Genomic DNA, 22,470 nt, shown 5'->3' on the forward strand with positions numbered 1-22,470 from the left:
CTTTGGTGTGAGTCAGCTGCGCCTTGGATCCTGCTTGAAGAGTTTCAGACAATACTGGGCCACTAGGGAAGGGCTACGACGAGAAAGCGATGTGCTGGGGGGGGGGTCGTAAAAAGACGAGGCGAGGGGCTTTTGCTGAGGGCGCTGCAAGCTCCTTTTGGAAGACAAGTTGCAGATCTAGCCTTTATTTGCGTTCATTCGAACTCTAGGGCTAAAGTCAGAGGAATTGCAGTCTTATTGTTGATGCAGGTCAGGCAGGCAGGTCTGAGTCACTGGGAAACCCATATATTAACATTCTAAGACGCTGCTCCTTGGTGCAGAAAATTTTGTGCATAGTACTACAGTGTTTTCTGACAAATCCTTGGGTGGGTCGAGAAACAGGCAAGCGGTTCGTTTTGCTGTTCAGAACCATGCAGTCTCCTTTCTTGAAAATCTCATTAGTTAGAGCTTGCTGATTGCTACAAGGGTAGGAAAGCCAAGGTAAAAACAGCTCCATGGAGCCAACATGACATAGTTCCTAAGGCACCAGCTGCCACTGGTCCGTTGTACAGATGAGCACTCCCTCTGTTGGTTCAATAAATGGAAGGAGGCTCATGGTGAACATTTGAGGTTGGGGAAATAATTTTGAAGCCCAATTCTGAACCATATAGTGGCTGGTGCATGACAGTCTTTGACTAATAAAAATGACGTAGGACTATTAAAAATAGGTTTTTGTTGTGTGTATGGGCTATCAGCATGCCCTGTCATTCAGTGGTTATGCTTGGCTCTAGCTTAAGGGGTACTTTGATGTTGGCTTCAGTAGACTGCAGAGATTTTCCCGTCACCATCTGCATTATATTCCAATAAGCATTTTTACAAAATTTAGTATTATATCAAGTGTTTATACACACCGTTAGCAAAATAAGGACACAGAAATACTGTATAGTCGTACCTTGGAAATCGAACGGAATCCGTTCCGGAAGTCCGTTCGACTTCCAAAACGTTCAGAAACCAAGGTGCGGTTTCCGATTGGCTCCAGGAAGCTCCTGCAGCCAATCAGAAGCTGCGTCAGACGTTCGGGTTCCCAAGAATGTTCACAAATCGGAACACTCACTTCCGGGTTTGCAGCGTTTGGGAGCGAAAACGTTTGAGTCACAAGGCGTTTGGGATCCATGGTACGACATTCATTTGTTCACAAAACTACATTAGCTACAGAAGGAATTCATGTTTCCGAAGAGTAAGCTTCTTAACATTTTATAGCCTGTTGGTGTCATGTCAGGTTATAGTGCTTTCGAACCTGTTGGTTTGAAAATAAAATACATATTTTATGTGTATGCGGGCAGCATCAATAAAGCTTTAAATGTGTCTGTTCATAACCCCTCTTTTGGAGGGATAGGTAAAGGAATCAGGCTAAGCATTAAGAATATGGTAAGCAAATCTGCAATCCTAACCCTGTTTGGGAGTTAGCTGCAATGAACTCAATAGGAGTTTCTTCTGATTGATTACAGTCTGATTGACTGGATTCTGCCATAATATGCTACTTGAAGTAGCCCTAGGTATCATCTTTTTTACTGTGTGTCTTTGTGTGTACCTGACTGCAGTATAGTACATAGTGGCAGGCTTTATTCAGAAGAAACAGTGCAAAACATGTACTGTACGCATTTGTTCTTTACTATGTCATTTACCAGATTTTTCAGGTTTTCTTACTGTTTTCTCATTTTCTTGTTTTTCTGGATTTAAAGCTGACCTGGAAAATCCTTTGAAGATACAAATAAAAAACCTAAACTTTCAGTGTGTTCTAAAACACTTAGTTTATTCTTAAAATTAGGCCTACGTTTATTCCTTGACTTTCTGTATGAAATAAACCTAAGCCTATGTCTTTTAAATTGCCGAAAAAACAATGCTTACCATTCCTCCTGTTGACTTGGTGCCATTTGTTTCAGGTTGTCAGACCCTCTTGACCTGTGTAGATGATCTGCTGATATGTTCCTTTCTAAAACCCTGTTCTGTCTTGTTCTATGCCTCCTGAGTCATAACAGCTTCTGAAGGGAAAAGCGTGCCATTTCTCTGTCAATATATATTGGGCAGTAGTGCAAGTAGTTGCTGCTTCTTCTTCTTTGGCGATCACTTTTAGCCGAGTAAGATTGTCTTCCATAAACACGGTTTTAACAATGAGTCTGTGAGTGACTGTGGAGGCCAGTTCTGGATCCACACGTCCTTCCATAGTGGGGACATATGTTTCCGGGCGGGAGTTGATCACGGTGAGGGTTTGCCAAGCGTGCCTTCCTCTTAGCATGGTTCTCCCCCTTTCATCCTGAGTTTGAGTGTCTTCAAAGCCCATGACACCTTTGGTAAAGGCTGTTCTCCAACTGGAGCACTCGCAGGCCAGTGTTTCCCAGTTGTCAGTGTTTATACTACATTTTTTTTAGATTTGCCTTGAGACAGTCTTTAAACCTCTTTTGCTGACCACCAGCATGACGCTTTCCATTTTTAACTTCGGAATAGAGTAGTTGTTTTGGAAGACGATCATAAGTAGCACTACTATTCTGGCATATGCAGTATTAATTGGAACCAGAGAAAAAATATTTATGCAAAGGCAACAAAGCATTCTTCTGCACAGCCAGTAGAAATGGGCGTTTATTTATGCTTGTATTATTTTTATTTGTCACCTACTCTTCACCTGTTATGGTCCCAGGATAGGTCACAACAATTTAAACTGCATCATTAGAAACAGTTTTAAAACTTAAGCAATCACAAAAAATAGGGTGGGTCCTGAAAATATATACCTCAAGTGCCAGAGGCCAGGGTAAATGAAGCCTTTATAATAGAAAGCAGTATCGAATCTGCTAGGTGAGTTTACCATCTGTAATATCACCCGCCGACTGCAGATTTCTCCTGCTGCCAGTGCCACTGCTGCTTTTGTGTGCAGTGGTACCTTGGAAGTCGAACGGAATCCGTTCTGGAAGTCCGTTCGACTTCCAAAACGTTCGGAAACCAAGGCATGGCTTCCAATTGGCCGCAGGAAGTTGCAAACGCTGCGGGTTGCGAATGTGCTTCCTGCATGGATCACGTTCGCAACCTGAGCGTCCACTGTACTAGAATATGGAGTGCTGGCCTTAGCTGGAAGCAACCATAGCTGGAAATACTTGTGCCTCATGTGACAGTTTTGGAACCACCTGGGTTACTAGCCTGCTTCTTCCACGTTCCAGCACAATGGAGTTATAGTAAAAACTTTCCACCCATATTAACCACTGAACCCTTGTGTACTGGCCAAAGAATTGAGGTTTCTGGCAAAACATGTCATCTTTGATCTAATTTATATCATGGTAACATTTAGTCTTTAGCCCTGAAGACAGTTGCATTAGCAGGTGTGTCTCATTAATTTATGATGGGGATGTATCTGGGACAGCATTGGAGCTCTAAAGCAGAGTAAAGACGAGAACTAGTATGTAAAAGTAATAGCTTTTCTCAAGTCCTGCTATGAAAATTGTAGAATTGTGGAGTTGGAATGGGCCATGGGGGGTCATCTAGTCCAACCCCCTGGCCAACGTGGGGCTCTTCCACTGCTCTAACACTTTTATGGGAGATGAACAAGAAAAAATCCGCTGTGCACCCGAGAATTAGGATTAGCTCCTGTTTGCACAAATAATGATGAATTAGACATTTGAAGGATTGCAGATTTTGATAACATTGATGGCAAAGGAAGACATGTCATGAATTGTGGTGGCAGACAAGCTTTCAACCTGGCTTGTCTTTAAATAACTGCCTAGGATGTGAAATCTGTATGTGGGACAAGAAGCTACAGTTAGAACTGGATATGGAACAACTGATTGGTTCAAAATTGGGAAAGGAGTACGGCAAAGCTGTATATTGTCTCCCTGCTTATTTAACTTATATGCAGAATTCATCATGCGAAAGGCTGGGCTGGATGAATCCCAAGCCGGAATTAAGATTGCCGGAAGAAATATCAACAACCTCAGATATGCAGGTGACACAACCTTGATGGCAGAAAGTGAGGAGGAACTAAAGAACCTTTTAATGAGGGTGAACGAGGAGAGCGCAAAATATGGTCTGAAGCTCAACATCAAAAAAACGAAGATCATGGCCACTGGGCCCATTACCTCCTGGCAAATAGAAGGGGAAGAAATGGAGGCAGTGAGAGATTTTACTTTCTTGGGCTCCATGATCACTGCAGATGGTGACAGCATCTTTCTCCTTGGGAGAAAGGCGATGGCAAACCTAGACAGCATCTTAAAAAGCAGAGACATCACCTTGCCAACAAAGGTCTGTATAGTTAAAGCCATGGTTTTCCCAGTAGTGATGTATGGAAGTGAGAGCTGGACCATAAAGAAGGCTGATCGCCGAAGAATAGATGCTTTTGAATTATGGTGCTGGAGGAGACTCTTGAGAGTCCCATGGACTGCAAGAAGATCAAACGCATCCATTCTTAAGGAAATTAGCCCTGAGTGCTCACTGGAAGGACAGATCGTGAAGCTGAGGCTCCAATACTTTGGCCACCTCATGAGAAGAGAAGACTCCCTGAAAAAGACCCTGATGTTGGGAAAGATTGAGGGCACAAGGAGAAGGGGACAACAGAGGATGAGATGGTTGGACAGTCTTGAAGCTACAAACATGAGTCTGACCAAACTGCGGGAGGCAGTGGAAGACAGAAATGCCTGGCGTGCTCTGGTCCATGGGGTCACGAAGAGTCGGACATGACTAAACAACAACAACAACAAAGATGTGATTGCAATGAGAACTGATAAATTTCAATTTGTATCTGTATTTCTAATAGTATATGCTATTGTATATCTATTGTAGATTAGTGGGGGTTTTTTGTTTTTTGTTTTAAAAGCACTTTACGAATTTGTTCTTCTGGCTATACTTTGTGCCTCATAACATTACTTATAAAACAAGTGCTTCATGTGTAAGGATTTACACTGTGTGCTCATAATACTTGGATATTTTTGTATCTTTTGATACAGAATTGGAGTCCAAAAATGATAATAACACACTTATGAGCTGACCTTTGGAAAGCTATAAATCTGTTTCTTTTGCTTTATAGTGCAGGAAAATGGCTTCAAGGCTTCTTTTGAGATGTGCGTCCCCACAGATTATACGCACTCCCTGAAATGGCTTAATCTCTGGTGTGTTGTACACACTTGCTTCCCCTCCCCCCATGACCATGTTTTTATTTTTGCTTTTTATGTACCAAGAAATGATGTATATTCATTACCTCGATTTGACTACCTTATTTTGGGAGGAATTCAGCTTTCCACCAGTGCAAGCATTTCAGCTTGCTAGACACAGTGATCCCACCTCCTCTCCTGGCTCCCCCACCCAATGGGGGGGGGGGAAGTGTGGGGAGGAGAAGGGGCAAAAGTTCTTGCACAGGGCTCCTGGTAACCGGACTTGTTACATGGATCCTGTGCTTTGTAATTAAACGAATGATTGAGAATTAGCTCAGGGGCTTAACACGTTTACAGTGTATTAAAATGCACGCCTGCTCAAAAGTAAACCCCACTGATTTCTCAAGCAGTGTTAGAAATTAGCCAGGCGCCAGGTGCGTTTTGCAACTGGCACGGGTCCAATTGTGACCAGAGATGGAGATCTCTGGATGCGAGGTTGGGGACTGACATCTTCATCTGGCTGGTTCCTCCATCTTTCTTAAGCAGATCTGCTGAACAGCTTATTTACTGCATGTAGATTCCCACCTTCTTCTCCAAGGAGTACATGGTTCAACCCCACCTCACCCCCACCCCCCAGTTAATCCCTATAACACCCCTGTGAGGTAGGTTCAGAGGCTGTGGCTGGACCAGGGTCACCCTGTAAGCTTCACCACTGAGTGGAGATTTGAACCCTGACCTCGTCCAACACTAACCATTGCACCGCACTGCCTTCCTAGAGTTATTCTGCTCTGAGGCAGCTATATAAATTAAGTAGGTAAATAAATAGGGTGAAAGCAAAATGCCACTTAAAAAGGATCTGAAATATTTTCCTTGAAGCCTGAATTGGTTTTATTATGTATTGTTCTATTTGATGTTACAATGTGTTGCAAGCCGCTTTGAGATATTTTTTTCTTTAAATATATAAAGCGGTGTAGAAATGAAAAATAATAATTAATGCCATTGCAAAAAAGGCACCTAGACATTCTTTGGCAGGGACCTTAACCTAGACTTAAGGTGACACAGCATCCTTTATAAATTGCCTCCATGTTGGGGCATCTGAAAGGGTCCTGAAGAGACCCTAAGGAATCCATCTTTGACTTGTAGCTTAACTTACATTTTACTAGTCGTCGCCCCCCCCCCCACGACAGTGTATTTGGAAAAGAAAAATGCAGCAACTGTAACTCTATCTATTAATTTCTTTTGGAATGCTCTCTTGTACTTAAGAGTAGGACGCTGTAATGGAATGTGGTTGTGGCAGATAGATTTCTCGGCCACGTATTGCAAAACGTTATGACTCTGGACTATGATGCAAGTTTTTTTAGTGTGTGTGTGTGTGCTCCTGAGTGAGTGCCTTTACCTTTTCAACCGTGTTTCTTATTTATTTATTTCATGTGGATGCTTTCAGACTTGAGCTGATTCTTAGATATAAGGGCCTTTTTCCTCTGCAAGTTCCGTAATGGAACCGACTCCCTTTGCTTCAGTGCTGTGGATAGATAACAGAAAGCCCACAGAAATGTTACCAGTTTTCCTGCTCATACCGTAGAGGCAGCTTGAGTGACAGGTTAGGTGAGTTACTTGCCTGGAAGGAATTGTTATTGCCCACAGGTGAGTTGGCTAACTGTAATGCTACCTTACTCTAGAATGGCAAAGTTCGTTGAGGCATGAAAATGTAATGGGGGGGGGGGGGGAAGCAACTTACTAGGCCAATTGCTGTTCCAACTGAATTTTGTTTTACTTCACCCTGTTAGTCAATATTTTTCCAGCAGTTGTCTGAGTCCACGGACATGTGTTTCCAGGGAACGTGAATCACTGATCCTGAGGGTTTTTGTTTTTCTCCGTTAGTTAAATATTCCAGATTGACAGGGATATTCCAGTGGTTTTCAACCAAATTGTTCTAACTTATCTACTGAAGTAAAAACTCTTCTCTTCAATTATAGTTTATCTAGCTCAGTAGTTCCCAGAACTATTTGCAAAGTGGACATGGTATTATTTTTCAAAATAATACCATCTGTCCCCATTTTTACTTTACGAAAACCACGTAGCTTCATTTTTTGCTTCTTTTTTTTAAAGTTAGATTGTCTACACTTAACAACCCCCTGCCTCTTAAGAATTAAAAGGTTTCTGATAAGAAGCTACCTGTCAAAATATCTGGCATATTTGAGACCACTGAAGTGCAATTATTCCATCACAGCTGGGGGTGAAAGAATGAGGGAGGCTAATATCAAATTAAGCTTGAAACCATGGCATAGCGGAAACACAAATAATACATTCTGACAGCGGGATTTGTGAGTGTTGGCTGGGATCCAAAGGGCCACACAAAGTGTTCTGGATGTGCACTGAAGCTTTTCAAACTCTTCCCCCACCATGATCACCCAAGCTCTTTGTATGCTCTGAAAAGCCAGTTCTGAATGCCAGGCAACCCACCTGAGCGGTTTTCATTGCATTGCGAGAAGTTCCATCCGGAAGAGGGGGAAATTAGCAATCCCTTCATGTCTAAGGAGGAGCCTAGGTGGTGGTTGTAATGGCTACTACTCAATTTATTTATGCACCATTAAAATCGCATAATGGTTTACGGGATTAAAGCCAGTTCATCAAGTAAAATTATAAATGCTTAAACTGGCAGCAGCAACAGCAACAGAGTATTTCCTGTAGGCACAAAGCAGCTTGATGGAGGTTGAGCACCCAGGTGGCTGTTCTGGTCCATGGGATCATAGAATTGTAATGTTGGAAAGAGACCCTGAGGATCATCTAGTCCCGCCCCCCTCCGTCCCCTGCAATGCGGGAATATGCAGTTGTCCCATACTGGGATTGAACCTGTAACCTTGGTGTCATCAGCACCGTGGTCTAGCCAGCTGAGGTATCCAGGCTATGCAGGTCCCTTTTAGAACTTTGTCCTGGCATGGATCAGCTAACTGGAGATAAAAACAGTGGGTTAGACAGAGGGACCTTGTTGCATTTCCATGCTGCGCAGCGCTAGTCTTTTCAGCATTGCACAGCAAAGAAGTTGACCGGGGACAAGGACACGGTTCTCTTCCTCCACCGTCTGCTTAGTATTTCTGAGCTGTGTGTGAACTAAAGGGGAACCAAGTTTCTGTGTGTGAGAATGGGATGCGAGCTTCGGCTTCACCCACTTTGAGGTAAGCAGCCTCCAACCACTTTCCCCTGGGAGAATGTGTCCATTGGTGGCTGTAGAGAGACTTTATTCCTCCTGCTTTAGTGTGCAATGAAACACCGTGTCTGATCAGTTCCCTGCCAATTTGGATACAATAACAGAACTCGAGGCCCCTCGACTGTCCTCGGGTCCAGTATTGGACCACTTTGACCGGATATCCCCAGCCAATGTGGACAGACTCCTCCGAGCTGGAAAGCCCACCCCCTGTCCTCTTGACCCGTGCCTGTCGTGGCTGATTAGAGTGTGTCCAGACGAGGTGCGGCCCCCCCCCCTAGGGGATATCATCAATTTTTCCCTTGGCACCGGGACATTCCCAGGGGAATTGAAGGAGCCAGTCGTGCGCCCGCTCTTAAAGAAAACATCATTAGATCCTTTAGATCTATCCAATTACTGACCAGTTTCGAATCTTCCATTCCTGGGTAAGGTGATTGAGAGAGCAGTTGCTGAACAGCTTGGTGGGTTTCTGGATGAAACATCGGCCCTGGATCCATTCCAATCCGGCTTCCGCTCTGGTCATGGGACCGAGATGGCTCTGGTTGCCCTAACAAATGATCTCCATAGGCAGCTGGATCGAGTTGGGCCGGGGCTGCTGATTCTTTTAGACCTGTCAGCAGCCTTCGACATGGTCGATCACGAACTCCTGGACCAGCGCCTCGCAGATGTGGGGATGCAGGGCACAGCCCTTCAATGGCTGCACTCGTTTCTCTCTGGTCGGGGACAGAGGATGGCGCTGGGGGGGGGGGGACTGTCGTCGCGCCACTCCTTGGTGTGTGGAGTGCTGCAGGGCGCAATTCTCTCCCCGATGCTTTTCAATATCTTTATGCGCCCCTTCGCCCAGCTTGTCTGGAGTTTTGGGTTGGGCTGCCATCAGTATGCTGATGACACCCAACTCTATCTGTTGATGGATGGCCAGCCCCGGACACACTGATCAGATGTTTGGAAGCTGTGGCTGGATGGTTACGTGGGAGCCGGTTGAAGTTAAATCCTTTGAAGACAGAGGTCTTTTGGCTGGGTCGGGAGGATATGGGCTTGTGGGGGGCAACTCTCATCTCTTGTGGGGGTGCAATTAGTGCCAACACTGTCCGTTAAGAGATTGGGTGTAATTTTCGACACCTCCCTTTCCATGGAGGCGCAGATTGCAGCTATAACAAAGGCGGCATTTTTTCATCTCCTCCGAGGTAAGGAGCCAAGCTCCAAGTTGTCTCCTTACCTCTCTCGCCCTGACCTAGCCACTGTGATCCATGCGACAGTCACCTCCAGACTGGATTATTGTAACTCACTCTATGTGGGGCTGCCCTTGAGACAGACCCAGAAACTCCAGCGGGTGCAGAATGCCACGGCAAGACTCCTTACGGGGTCTTCGCTGCGATATCGCATTCACCCAGTGCTATACCAGCTGCACTGGCTCCAGGTGGAGTACAGGATCAGGTTTAAGGTGCTGGTTTTAACCTTTAAAGCCCTATACGGCTTAGGACCCTCGTACCTACGGGACCGCCTCTCCTGGAATGTCCCACAGAGGACCTTACGGTCTTCAAACAAAAACACCTTGGAGGTCCCGAGCCACATGGAGGTTAGGCTGGCCTCAACCAGAGCCAGGGCTTTTTCGGCTGTGGCTCCGATCTGGCTCTGTCACAAGAGACTAGAGCCCTGCGGACATCTTTCCGCAGGGCCTGCAAGACAGCTGTTCTACCAGGCCTTTGGCCAAGGCACAGCCTGACCCCCTCCTTTGGTAATCCTCACAGAACTCTAGCCCAATGGTTGCCATTAATTTGATTTGAACTGATTTTATAATGAATTGATTTTAGAATGCTGTATTATTTTATTGTTGTTAACCGCTCTGAGCCCAGCTCCGGCTGGGGAGGGCGGGATATAAATAAATTTATTATTATTATTATTATTATTATTATTATTATTATTATTATTCCAGGCTTTGATTCTGCAGTTGTGAGTATGTGGCCAGCAGTAGCAGTGCTTGGAATAGAGTGCGTGCACATTACCTGCTTGTGAGGTTTCGTGTCCATCAGCTTCCCCTCCCCTCCCCTTCTGCACCGTGCATGTTTACCTTTGCACCATCTCTGTGGGAGACATTGGTACTAGCTGTTAGAATCATAGAATTGTAGAGGTGGAAGGGACCACGAGGATCATCAAGTCCAACCCCCTGCAACGGAGGAATCTTTTGCCCAGTGTGGGGCTCGAACCCATGACTCTCTGAGTCTCAGTCTCAGCAGAGCTATCCATTCCAGTGAGAAAGGATTGTTCCGCCACTGCAGTTTAGTGAAGATGGCATACACTTCAGAGAGAGTGAGACATGGGAGATACCCTGGTTACTTGTAGGGGGATGCTGTTGGGGACTTGTGTCTGACAGTACACTTGAAGTGGTTTGGAGTTTGCAGTGTTCTCTTAATGTTTGTGCAGAATGCTGTCTTTTAGTGCATAGGGACGTGGGTGGCGCTGTAGATTAAATCACAGAGCCTAGGGCTTGCCTATCAGAAGGTCGCAGTTCGAATCCCCGCTACGGGGTGAGCTCCCGTTGCTCAGTCCCTGCTCCTGCCAACCTAGCAGTTCTAAAGCACGTCAAAGTGCAAGTAGATAAATAGGTACCGCTCTGGAGGGAAGGTAAACGGCGTTTCCGTGCGCTGCTCTGGTTCGCCAGAAGCGGCTTAGTCATACTGGCCACATGACCCAGAAGCTGTACGCCGCCTCCCTCGGCCAATAAAGCGAGTTGAGCGCCGCAACCCCAGAGTTGGCCATGACTGGACCCTAATGGTCAGGGGTCCCTTTACCTTACCCTTTATCCAGTTTCAATCACCAAAGTTTCCCCCTTCTGAACTCTGCAGTATGCATAAGTTTAAGCTGCAGGCATATATAGCCCATGCTATTCACACTGGCTGGAGGTAATGGGAAATTATAGTCCAAAACATTTGAATGACACCAGATTTTTGCAGCGTCACATGCTGTTTATTAGTGAGCTCTCTTTGGTTCCTTGGCAAAAAGTTTGTGTACTCATCCTTTCGGGCAATTGTCATTTTTTCCAGCTCTATAAAATCTTGAAAAGGAGGGGGTGGGAACAGAAGGGTATAATTAAATGTGCGCCCTCCGTACTGACTTTTATTGCCCAGTGCAATTGGTCCCCCAAAGTACAGAATCTTGGCTGATCTTTGTAGCTGTAGTTCCGTCTATAATAAGTGTTGCTCAGCAGCAGCTGGGTGATCCTTGATGAAATGAAGGCTGTCAAACAGCAGTATTAGGCACAGGGCTCCTCACATTTCCAAACACCAAAATGGTACCTCATTAAAATAAAATAAAAAGTTTGGTAAATGAAAGACGTTTTGTCAAATGCATAGATTTTCCATAACTCTGAAACGGGTGTGGAATCTGCAGTCCTCCAGATGTTATTGGATTGCAAATCCATCTCTCTGACTGTTGGCTATGCTGATTGGGACTGATGGGAGTTCGAGTCCAACATATGAAAGACTTCAGACCCCTGGATCTCTGTTCTCAAACACTGCTTACTTGCTCTTGTTTTGTATGCTGTGAAATCACACTGGGTATTATTGTTCTACGAATCAAACACTTCCTTTGTATGATACTCTCGTAAAAGACACATTGTAAAACATCAGCCATTGAAAATATCGTCTGTTTCAATAAACTGGTTTATTTTCTGGTACATAGTATTTGCTCTTTAACACTTATGCTTATCTGATATTTGCTGACGAGAGAGGGAATGTGGCAGAGGTTTGGGCTCAACAAATAATGCTTCGTGAATGCTCCATTCAAACTCTAATGGATTTGCATGTTTCCACCATTGTGAGGCAAATTGCCAACTGCTAATAGAGGAGGCCATTGATAACTAAATTATAGATATATAAAGCACTCTTGAACATATTTATAGCATTAACTATTACATAAGTAATAAGACTAACTCTACGGTCTTTGTACTCTTGGCAGCTGCTACCCTGTTTTGATGCTGGCATAATGTAGTAACAGGGCTGTTCAGCCAGCAGCGGAGTCTACATCATTGCAATAGCTGCAGAAACCGCAATTTACACTGACAGCTAGTTCCACAATCCTGGGAAGTTCTGTCACTAGTAGTTGAGCACAGTGTTGCATGCTGATTGCGCCCACATTGATGAGCAGAAAAGGCAAGGAGATCAGCAGCTACAACTACAATATACAGCTGTCTGCTGCTCGGTGGGAGAAGGAAACGTAAGAGTAAGAGAACATAGGTCTTGGGAGTCCTTTCAATGGAGGTGTAAACGTGTCCCCAGCAAAGCAAAGCCTATCCTGAGATGGTCCTGCCAGCACCTGTAATTTTGGGGCATGCATTTCATGGGTTTGAGTTTATTTGTCGCTGTGTGCTTAAAGACCACATTCAAAAATGGACACATTGGCTGCAATGAGCACACACAGCCTCTGTGCTTGTAGGCTCCTTTAGTCTGTTCTATGAGCCAGGGAAATCCTCTCTGTGCCTTGGGGACAAATGTATGAAAATGGGAAGCACACGTGTATTTGTGTGTGTGTATGTAGCTCTGTTTGAGTCTGTTTGAGTCTACAGAGTTTTACGTTGTGCTATTAATAAATCTTTGACTAGAACACCGTCTGTGTTCGACAAGCTTAAGCCTGTTTTAATCAATTGTACAAATACGGTAAATGTAAGCAACTCATCCTACAGTTGTTGTTGTTGGGTTTAATTGGTGGCAGCATAGTTAATATCACAGCAGTTGATTAAATATTAAACGGAACTTCTGGTTCAAGCGTTATGTATGCTGACTTAGCTCCACATTAAGAAATGGATCTACTGTTCAAAATACATGATCGATACAAATTTGCTCAGCGTGGATTAATGTACCACTTCCTTTTCTGTCAAACCTGTAGAAATCTTCCAAAACAATGTTAAGATGGGCTGCCAAAGAGAGGCAGATGAGAACTCCCACTGTGAACCAGGAAAGTCTTAACACATTTAGATAAAATGGAAAAACTGATAGTTAACCGTGAGCATTCTGTGCTCTTCCACGTATTACTGAAATCTGTTGGATGGGAAATTAACCCTGTATCAATTGTGTCCACCAGGTTTCAAGATATAGCACCAAGTTAAATTTAAGGAACCATAGCCCTGGTCACTACGTACTCCTGGTCAGGTACCCTGTTCAACAGTTGGCCAGTTTTTAGTTCTGTATCTGGTATCCGTTTTAATCATATCGTTTTATATATTAATGTGATTATTATTAATTTGTTGTAGTTTAAGGAAAGGTGTTTGAATCTCCTTAAATTATGGATAGGAGTGAATGATTGCACCTTAGCACTCCAGTTGGATATGGGGCAGGTAAGGAAGATAATGTCATGTTTCTGTTTCTAGTCCAAAGCATAATCTTAACTTATATTTTAAGGAGCTGTTTATAGTCTCTGGGCGGATGTTGATTTTGGTATTTTCCCACTTTGCTTTTTTGAAGAATGAAGAAAGTAAGAGATCCTTGGGACTACTAACGACACCACATGTCGCCCGTGTTTGACATAGCTATTGATGTCCAAATTGGGGTGGAGTGGGGGATCTAAGATGGGTAATCATTTGGCCCAGCGGGTCAGAAGCCTGCTAGCCTACCATGTGCTTGTGGGTGAGACTGGTTGGGAAAGAGATGGGTAGGACTAAGACATCTGGCTGTAAAATACATGCTTGATTGGTATAACTTTTTGCAACTTTTTACATGAGCAGCCATAATAATAATAATGCTTTTGTGACCTTAGGAGGCTGGCATACGTTGGCTGCAGTGATTCACTAGCTTGGTGGGTTACAAGTTTCAAAGCCTGATATAAGACACAGGGGGAGTTGGGCTACATGTCTGCTCTGTTCTACTCCTGATATATTAAGCAACTTCAACAGCTCTGGGGTGAAAACAGCAACAGCTGGAGTCATTTAGGCCAATATGGAGAAATGGTATTGCCTGGTGGCACCACATGGTAGCTTGGTTAGTGTGTGTGTACACACACACACACACACACACACACACACACACAAGTCCTGCCTATTGTACTCCTCACTCCACCTATAGATTATGAAGGGAGTATCGCCAGGCAGGCCAGTATGATGTAGTAATATTCTGCTTGTGTGCCTAGAACTTCAGGCATGAAATGGTTTGCAACATCTATCTGGGTAAGGCTCAGATAAGGCCACCCAGGGGGATGTGAAACTAAGTGGATTCAAACTCTCACACATTCAAGTCTACAACACACCACACTGTTATAAGCATTGCATATAAAGCCATTGCTTTTTTAGGATGGAAAAATGAGGTCCCCACCCGCATCTGTTCTAAAGAGCTTTATTTTTTTAAGGCCAGAGACCATGCTCAAGTGGAGTTGGGAGAGCAAACTGACTGACTTTTTCTTTTCTTTAGGGTTACTAAATGCTTTAAAATCAGCAGACTAAGGAATGTGGAAGATGTATTGCTGTATTTAGTCCCAGAGACTAAGAAATATAAGGCACTTACTTAACTTTGTGGCCCAGGGAGGATAGAACACCATTAACGTGACTAATACCATTGCAGCTGTTAAAGTGACCCACCCTGTCCCTAACCGCTGGGATAAAAATGAGTTTAACACTTCTGGATTGCTTTGTAAGTCTCTTTTTTTGAGGGGGGTCATTATTTCACAATAACGCGGGGATGCCTCTAATATGTATGTAGGCACTTGTAGTCATGATGTCAAATTGATCAGAAGGTCGGCGGTTCGAATCCCCACAATGAGGTGAGCTCCCGTTGCTCGGTCCCAGCTCCTGCCCACCTAGCAGTTCGAAAACATGTCAAAGTACAAGTAGATAAACAGGTACCACTCTGGCGGGAAGGTAAATGGCGTTTTTGTGCGCTGCTCTGGTTTGCCAGAAGCGGCTTAGTCATGCTGGCCACATGACCCGGAAGCTGTCTGTGGACAAACTCCGGCTCCCTCGGCCTATAGAGCAAGATGAGCGCCACAATACCAGAGTCGTCCGCGACTGGACCTAATGGTCAGGGGTACCTTTACCTTTAAGGCTGCAATACTAATCCATTTACCCACGAGTAGGCTCCATTGAATTCTGTAGGACTTACTTCTGAGTAGACATGGTTCGGCTTACACTGTAAGTCCTGCTTAACTCAGTGGAACTGACGTCTGAGTAGACATACCTAAGATGGTGCTGTGAGTTTATCTCTCTTGGAAAGTGTCATGGAATAGTGAGTGACGTTAAATTTTTCAGTTAAGTTTGCTCCAAACTAGGATTGTATATACAGTGGTACCTCGGGTTACAGACGCTTCAGGTTACAGGCGCTTCAGGTTACAGACTCTGCTACCCAGAAATAGTACCTCAGGTTAAGAACTTTGCTTAAGGATGAGGACAGAAATCGTGCAGCGGCAGCAGGAGGCCCCATTAGCTAAAGTGGTACCTCAGGTTAAGAACAGTTTCAGGTTAAGAACGGACCTCCAGAGCGAATTAAGTACTTAACCCGAGGTACCACTGTAATCTGAATGGAACCCAGATGGACCAAATAATAGTTCCTTCAAGTGAGCCAATTGCTAATATCCACCCCTCAAACATCCCTTTTCTGTCCAGATATATAATAGACCAGTAGGCTGGTAAAGTTTTGGACACATCTTCCAGACTGTCTTGTATAATTCTGTGCTCCGTGACACCTACCAATGGATAGTTTCATCAACAGAAGCTATATGAAATATAGCTGACAAATAGATGACTAGCTTTAGTAATTTATTTCAGTTTCAACTAAACCCTGGAAAATCTTGGTCGACAAACAATTCAGAATTTGACAGCTGCCAACGTGGGTTGGTCTTTTCATTGTCTACTAAATATGCTTAACATATTGTTCTGATTTCTACAACAGACTGTCCTTGCTGTGAAAAAGTTAGTAAATCAATCCGCTTGCTTGAATGCCCTATATGGGAATGTCTTTAGATGCATATAAAGCATATAAAGCCTTTTTCATAACAACCAGTGTTATGAAAACAATGCAAGGTGATCATACAAGGCTGTATAAAGTACAGAACTTTGCTTCTGAGTAGTATGACAGTAGCTGAAAAGAATGTTACATCATACAGTACAGATTCTCATTTACTTTTCTTTCAGTTATTTAGTTTTCTTTGCTTAACGGGGCTTCATCCTCAGTGATGCAGTTCTAATTAAGAAATGCTGCTGTCAGCTACTTTGATGATGGGAATAAAAGTGCAGATTGGGTTCTTTTTTTAAAAAAGAGGATGTAAGAAAAGCTCTGCTGGATTTGACTATCAGGGGTCAGCATACTTTTTCAGCAGGGGGCCGGTCCACTGTCCCTCAGACCTTGTGGGGGGCTGGACTATATTGCGGGGGGGGGGGAATGAACGTATTCCTATGCCCCACAAATAACCCAGAGATGCATTTTAAATAAAAGCACACATTCTACTCATGTAAAAACAGGCTGATTCCCAGACCACGGGCCGGATTTAGAAGGCGGTTGGGCCAGATCCGGCCCCCGGGCCTTAGTTTGCCTACTCATGGACTAGTTCTTCATCTTGCTCTCAGAGTTCACAATCAATCGGCTATGGAAAGTCCTCAAGCAGCACACTAGGGCAATGGCCATGTCCCTTTGTGGTTTCCCAGCAACTTGTGTTCAGTGAAATATTACCTCTGATCCTGAATGTAGCACTTCAATAGCCTTATTCTCCATGAATTTATATTGATTCCCTTTTAAAGGCATCTAAACCGTCACTTCAACTTATACGTGCTGTGTGTAAAGAAAGCGCTTCTTTTTAATCTGTCTTGAATATCCTACCATTCAGTTACACCGAATGGTATTTTTTATCAGCTTTCTTCACAACATGCATAATGTTATAAATAAATCCATTATGCCTTTCCTTACTCATCCTTTTTTTTTTCTCTCAGCAAAAAAGCCCCCAAGCATTTTAATTTTCCTTGGTTGCGTCAACTTCCCCAATCATTTTGGTCACAATTTGCTTTTTGCTTTTGGTTTTAATTTATGTTGCTGAGCTTGTTCCTGTTGGAAAGCTGGGGGTTTGTAAGAGGTGGTGCGATTACTGCCCTGGCTTCCTTGCCCCTGTTGCTAAACTTGGGTGCTTCAACTTCTATTCTCCTTTCCAGTTTCCTGCAACTTCTGCTGCAGACAAGGAAGTCTGCGAGATAGTTTGGAAACGTAATTGTTCAAAAAGTAGAAATGCCAGAAATATCCCTAGTAAGTTTGCAAGCAAAGCGGAGCAATGGGGGAAGAGTGTTTGCTAAGGCACCAGCTGTTGGAAAGGAAACTGCTAAATATAGGAAGGCTTATTAGGGCTGTGCAAAATTTTGTGGGTGAGATGGAGGGATGTCGTTGGGGTGTGTGGGCAGGGGAGGGAGAAGGGCTGCAGCATTTCCAATGACTCAGCATAAGCAGAGTCATACTTGGGGAAATACCTTTGCATTACTAGGGCTATTGGTGCGGACAGAACAATTAACATGTCCAGAACTGCTCTGACAGATTCCCCTTAGCTTGCTGGAAATGCAAATCAGAATCTCTTCTAGCTTCCCCAACCAAGCAGTGGGGTGAGAGGGAGGGAGGAACAGAAAAGCATGCAAGGCAAAGCCTTCCACGCCCACTGAAACTCACTCCTTCGTCAGGCTGTGTGTCTGCGTTCCCACTTTGCCATTGCTCAGCTTCTTCCCAAACAACTGAGCTGCAGGGGTTAAATCTCCCCAACTCAAACTGCTTAGTAGCCGATACAGAAACAGCTGATTTAAGGCCAGGAGGGTAGTAGTTCTCCCACTCAGGGTGTTGAGCCGAGGGGGGTGCAAAATTGAGAAGATCCTTACAGTGGTACCTCGGGTTAAGTACTTAATTCGTTCCGGAGGTCCGTTCTTAACCTGAAATTGTTCTTAACCTGAAGCACCACTTTAGCTAATGGGGCCTCCTGCTGCTGCCATGCCGCCAGAGCATGATTTCTGTTCTCATCCTGAAGCAAAGTTCTTAACCTGAAGCACTATTTCTGGGTTAGCGGAGTCTGTAACCTGAAGCGTATGTAACCTGAAGCGTATGTAACCCGAGGTACCACTGTAATTAAGAAGATGCATTTGGGGGGCGCCAAATTTTGGCCTTGCATAGGTCACTATATTACGAAAGATTATCCAATATGCCTCTGCCAATTTTCTTCGTTCTCTTTTATATGCTGTAAGTGCAGCAGTGCTAACTGTGGCACAGAGAACAACACCTCAGCCCAGTAAAGCAGAACTCAAGGCTACTTCAGGAGGAGAAAAGAAACACTGAAATAACTCTGCCAATTTTTTAATATTTCTTTTTGCTGGAGGAAAGAGAAGAAGTGGAGCTCTGCTAGTGTGAAAGCGGCACTTCTAATTCCTTGAACCAAAGATTGTATTAAATGCTTGACTGGGATTTACGAACATACCAGCTTTTCTTAGTACAATGGGTTGATGAATGTGATATTTTGACCATTTGCAGCCCCTTTTAGCAGAGTTTACATCAACATTTTTGCAATTTATTTTTTAAAAATGATTTTGTTGCTCACTTTTTATTTTAACTTTCAGACCGCTCAGGAATTGGTGTATTTGCTCTTATTCCCAGCTAGTAAAGCTTCTTTGCCACTTAGGGAGGAAAAACCAACAACATTAAAATTGACATAACAGATTCTTAAACTCTATTGTAAGTTCTGTAATTCCCACAGGTGATTCAAAGGGTGTTTTCTCTTCACTCTTGACATTGGTATAAAGAAGATTAGCATGTGTAAATAGGTTATGAATTTCTCAGTACGCATTAAGGGCAATGATGATTTTCAGTTTTCACCATATTGTGGCTAAGATGTTAAAGGCATGTTCAAAATACCGACCCCCAATATTCTGCCTGGAGGTAAAATTGAGAGTGGACCTCAGTGGTCCTTTATAATCCTTCTCCGACTCATTCTGGAAAGAAAGTTACAGGTCAGCTGGAAGGTTCTGTGTTTGTTTGAATGTGTTACTTTCTTCCCACCCCCCATGGATGGAGCATAAAACAAGATGCACACTTCTCATTTTGGAGAGCCAGGTAATATCTGAACAAGCGCTAAGAACTAAGTACTTTTGAGAATAAATCCAAGCCACCATTAACTTCGTCTCAAAACAAACTCTGTTATGCGAGATGTAGACCTTAGTTGTCAGCAGTTGCAGCTCTGATATGGATCATTTAACAAGTTTCTGACCGAGTAATTGTTGTATTGTGGCACCTTTTTTATTGAGATATGATTTCTCAGAGTAAGTTATATTGTTCAGCGTGGCAGGGGGGGAAAGCTGACTCCAGGAGTTTTACCACTAAACAATATAACTTGCGTATTTTTCCGTAGCGATAGCTATCCTCTGAACAACGTGAAGGAAAATTGTGAATAATGAACTGAGAAACCATGAGCAAACAGCATAAGAAGCCATTCCTGATTTAGGACTTCTTTCCAAAGATGACATTTTGGAAGGAGTTTACAGATCTTACTCACTTCAACGTAATGTGTAAAATTACAACACAATGATCATCACAGTCTCTCAGAAAAAAAATATTTTTTTCCAACCAGACAACTTTAGGACCAGAACTCTGTGTAGCTGACCTGGTTTTCAGCTGGCAAGGCTGTGGTTCAGATATTCTGTAACAGAGGTGGTGTCATTGGGGGTCAGTCAGCAGATTTCAGAAGAAAACAAAATGTGAATTCAGCTGGCTTTCCATAATAGAAGGTTTTACATAAGTGCTTGACAATGACTTACCATTGGGCTTTTTAGAGAGTGCAAGTTTAAACAGGCAGACCCGGAGGGAGTCCTCTTAAACATATAACTATCTGAACTTTGAGAAGCCTACATAATACAGTTGTTTACACTAGTGACTTCTGGATATTTCAAGCACTTAGTGTACAAGGAAAGTGAGAGAATCTGGCAGCGAGGTTTCATTTGTTGTGTCTTAGATCTAGAAAAGTAGGATTTGACTCATGAGAGCGGGTATGGTACAGAACGATTGTACAATTAGAAAAGTTTTGACAAATATTTAATACTAGCAGGTACTGAGTGCCCAGTGCTGCCAGGGTATTCTTAGAAGCCTCAGAGTTGTGATCTTTAAAGAGATAATATAATTTGTGAATTTTGACCTGTCGGGTAATGTGTTTTTATCTTGTATTTTATTCTGTGAACCACCCTGAGATTTCGTGATGAAGGGCAGTATAATAAATTCAATAAATAACAATAGTAGTAGTAATGTCAAAAATCAGGTCAAGTTACACACAGGTAATGCTCAGTCTACCATCTTGATTCAGAATGGCACCTGGCACTCCCCATCTCAGTTCATGCCAAATTTGGCAGCTGAACCTATGCCAGAAAACAGGTGAAGTCATGCCAAAGTGACATTTCACTCCACAATATTGATTCAGCATGGTGCCTGGTGTCCATATGACATTGAAGTCCACCACCCATGCCTCGGAAATCCCTATGCTGAGTTTAGTGATGATACCCTGACAGTCACCCAGACACAGAGACCACAAACAGACAAACCATTTCCCAACATATATTGTATATATAGTTAGATGCGAATTTAAAGGCCACTAGGGAAGAAGGTGCCAGGGCCTTTAATTACCACACTTTGAATGTTTTATTGAAGTCAAGGAACAGGATAGATCTAGAAACCTATCTTAGATATTTAAGAAGTCAGTACTTGAGCTACTGCACACTATTTTTGGATTGGTCATCTTGAACAGGAGCACCCATAAAACATTTTCTGAAGCATCCAAGGGACCTATGCAGATCAAAGCTTCAAGAAAAACACAATTATCAAAAAGTGATTTGCAAAACTAAAATGTTTTTCTTTTCTAGAAAACTTAAGCACGGGGTATTTCGTATAGACGTTTTTGAATGAAGATGGAGCTACATAAGGCAAGAGTGGCAGCCCTGTGTGGAGTGCTGATATAACTTACTGGTTATATTTGGTGTCATTAAGGTGGACATCTTTCTGCCAATGACATGTAGTGGGACACATAACCAAGTGTACTAACTTAAGATAATAGGAATACCGTTTTTGGTGGTGACGCTGTATTCTGTTCTTAGTCTCTCCTGAAAGGAGAGTCTTTTTGGATGGGCAGATGTTGGTATTTTGGAACGCTTTCAACATAGTTACTTCCTATGACAACAAAGGAGCCATAAAGGGACTGTGCATATTAGTTCCATGTGTACATTTTCAAATAGTCTAAATTGTGGAACAGTGACTCTTAAGCGTGTCCTTTCCAAAAAGCATTAAACAGCTGCAGAAATGTAAATTCTCAGTTAAAGTACTTCCTTTTGAATGCTCCTCTGCGATTCATTATAGGCCTTAGTAGACGATGACTCTCTCTTCTGGTATGGAAGCGTTGAGCTTCATTCTGCTTGAAAGCTGAAGTTAAATATCTGCTAGGGCTCATCATCATAGCCCAAGTGACTTAATAATAATAAATGCAACATTAATTAACAAGTCATACAATTTATAGTTTTATTGTTAGGAATAAGTGTTATATTAGCTGGGGAGGTGCTATGCTCTAATTCTGGCAATAGCAGATAAGTATAATTAACCATAGCAATATTTTCCACAATTTTCTCTCTCTGTCTCTCTCTCTCCCCCCCCCCCAAATCCTCTCTTTGGTACTCATCAAAGACACCCTTCACATGCCTCATGCTGATTTAAGATTCTTGGAAAACAGATACTTCAGTCACTATGTGTTGTCAGTTAGTCAACTGCCCATTGCTCTTTGTTCCAGCACTCAGAATGTATTGCAGGTGAATAGACCACTTCTTCAGTGCTTATTTAACTTAGTTCCCAAAGGAACATGATTGTCTTTTAAGTCTTAAATTCCTTGAGGATTAATGTTGGGGGCGACCTAAAAAAGGGGACCAAAAGCCACACCTGCAAAGGTTATCAGCCATCCAGGATCATATATACTCTGCAGGTGTACATATCCCTGTCATTCTTTATAAGTCCTTTCTTTTACCTGTGACAACTGAGGTACACAATGGAAAAGATTAAAAGGATCAGTCCTAGTGGGTTAGATAGACCTAGTTGGATAAGAGTTAGAATTAGATAAACCCAATGAGGAATCCTTCCAGAAATAAAATATCCAAGCTTGAGTTCCTAACTGTCTTGGGTTCAGCTTCATTATTACGTT

General features: G+C 43.2%; 1 protein-coding gene across 3 annotated transcripts in view; it reads left to right on the forward strand.

Moving 5' to 3' along the window:
* The window catches only part of FNBP1L (formin binding protein 1 like), a 74,999-nt gene that overhangs the window by 1,171 nt on the left and 51,358 nt on the right, over positions 1 to 22,470 (forward strand). The window lies entirely within an intron of this gene.

Source organism: Podarcis filfolensis (genome assembly GCF_964270895.1).
Source record: "Podarcis filfolensis genome assembly, chromosome: 6".
Lineage (NCBI taxonomy): Eukaryota > Metazoa > Chordata > Lepidosauria > Squamata > Lacertidae > Podarcis > Podarcis filfolensis.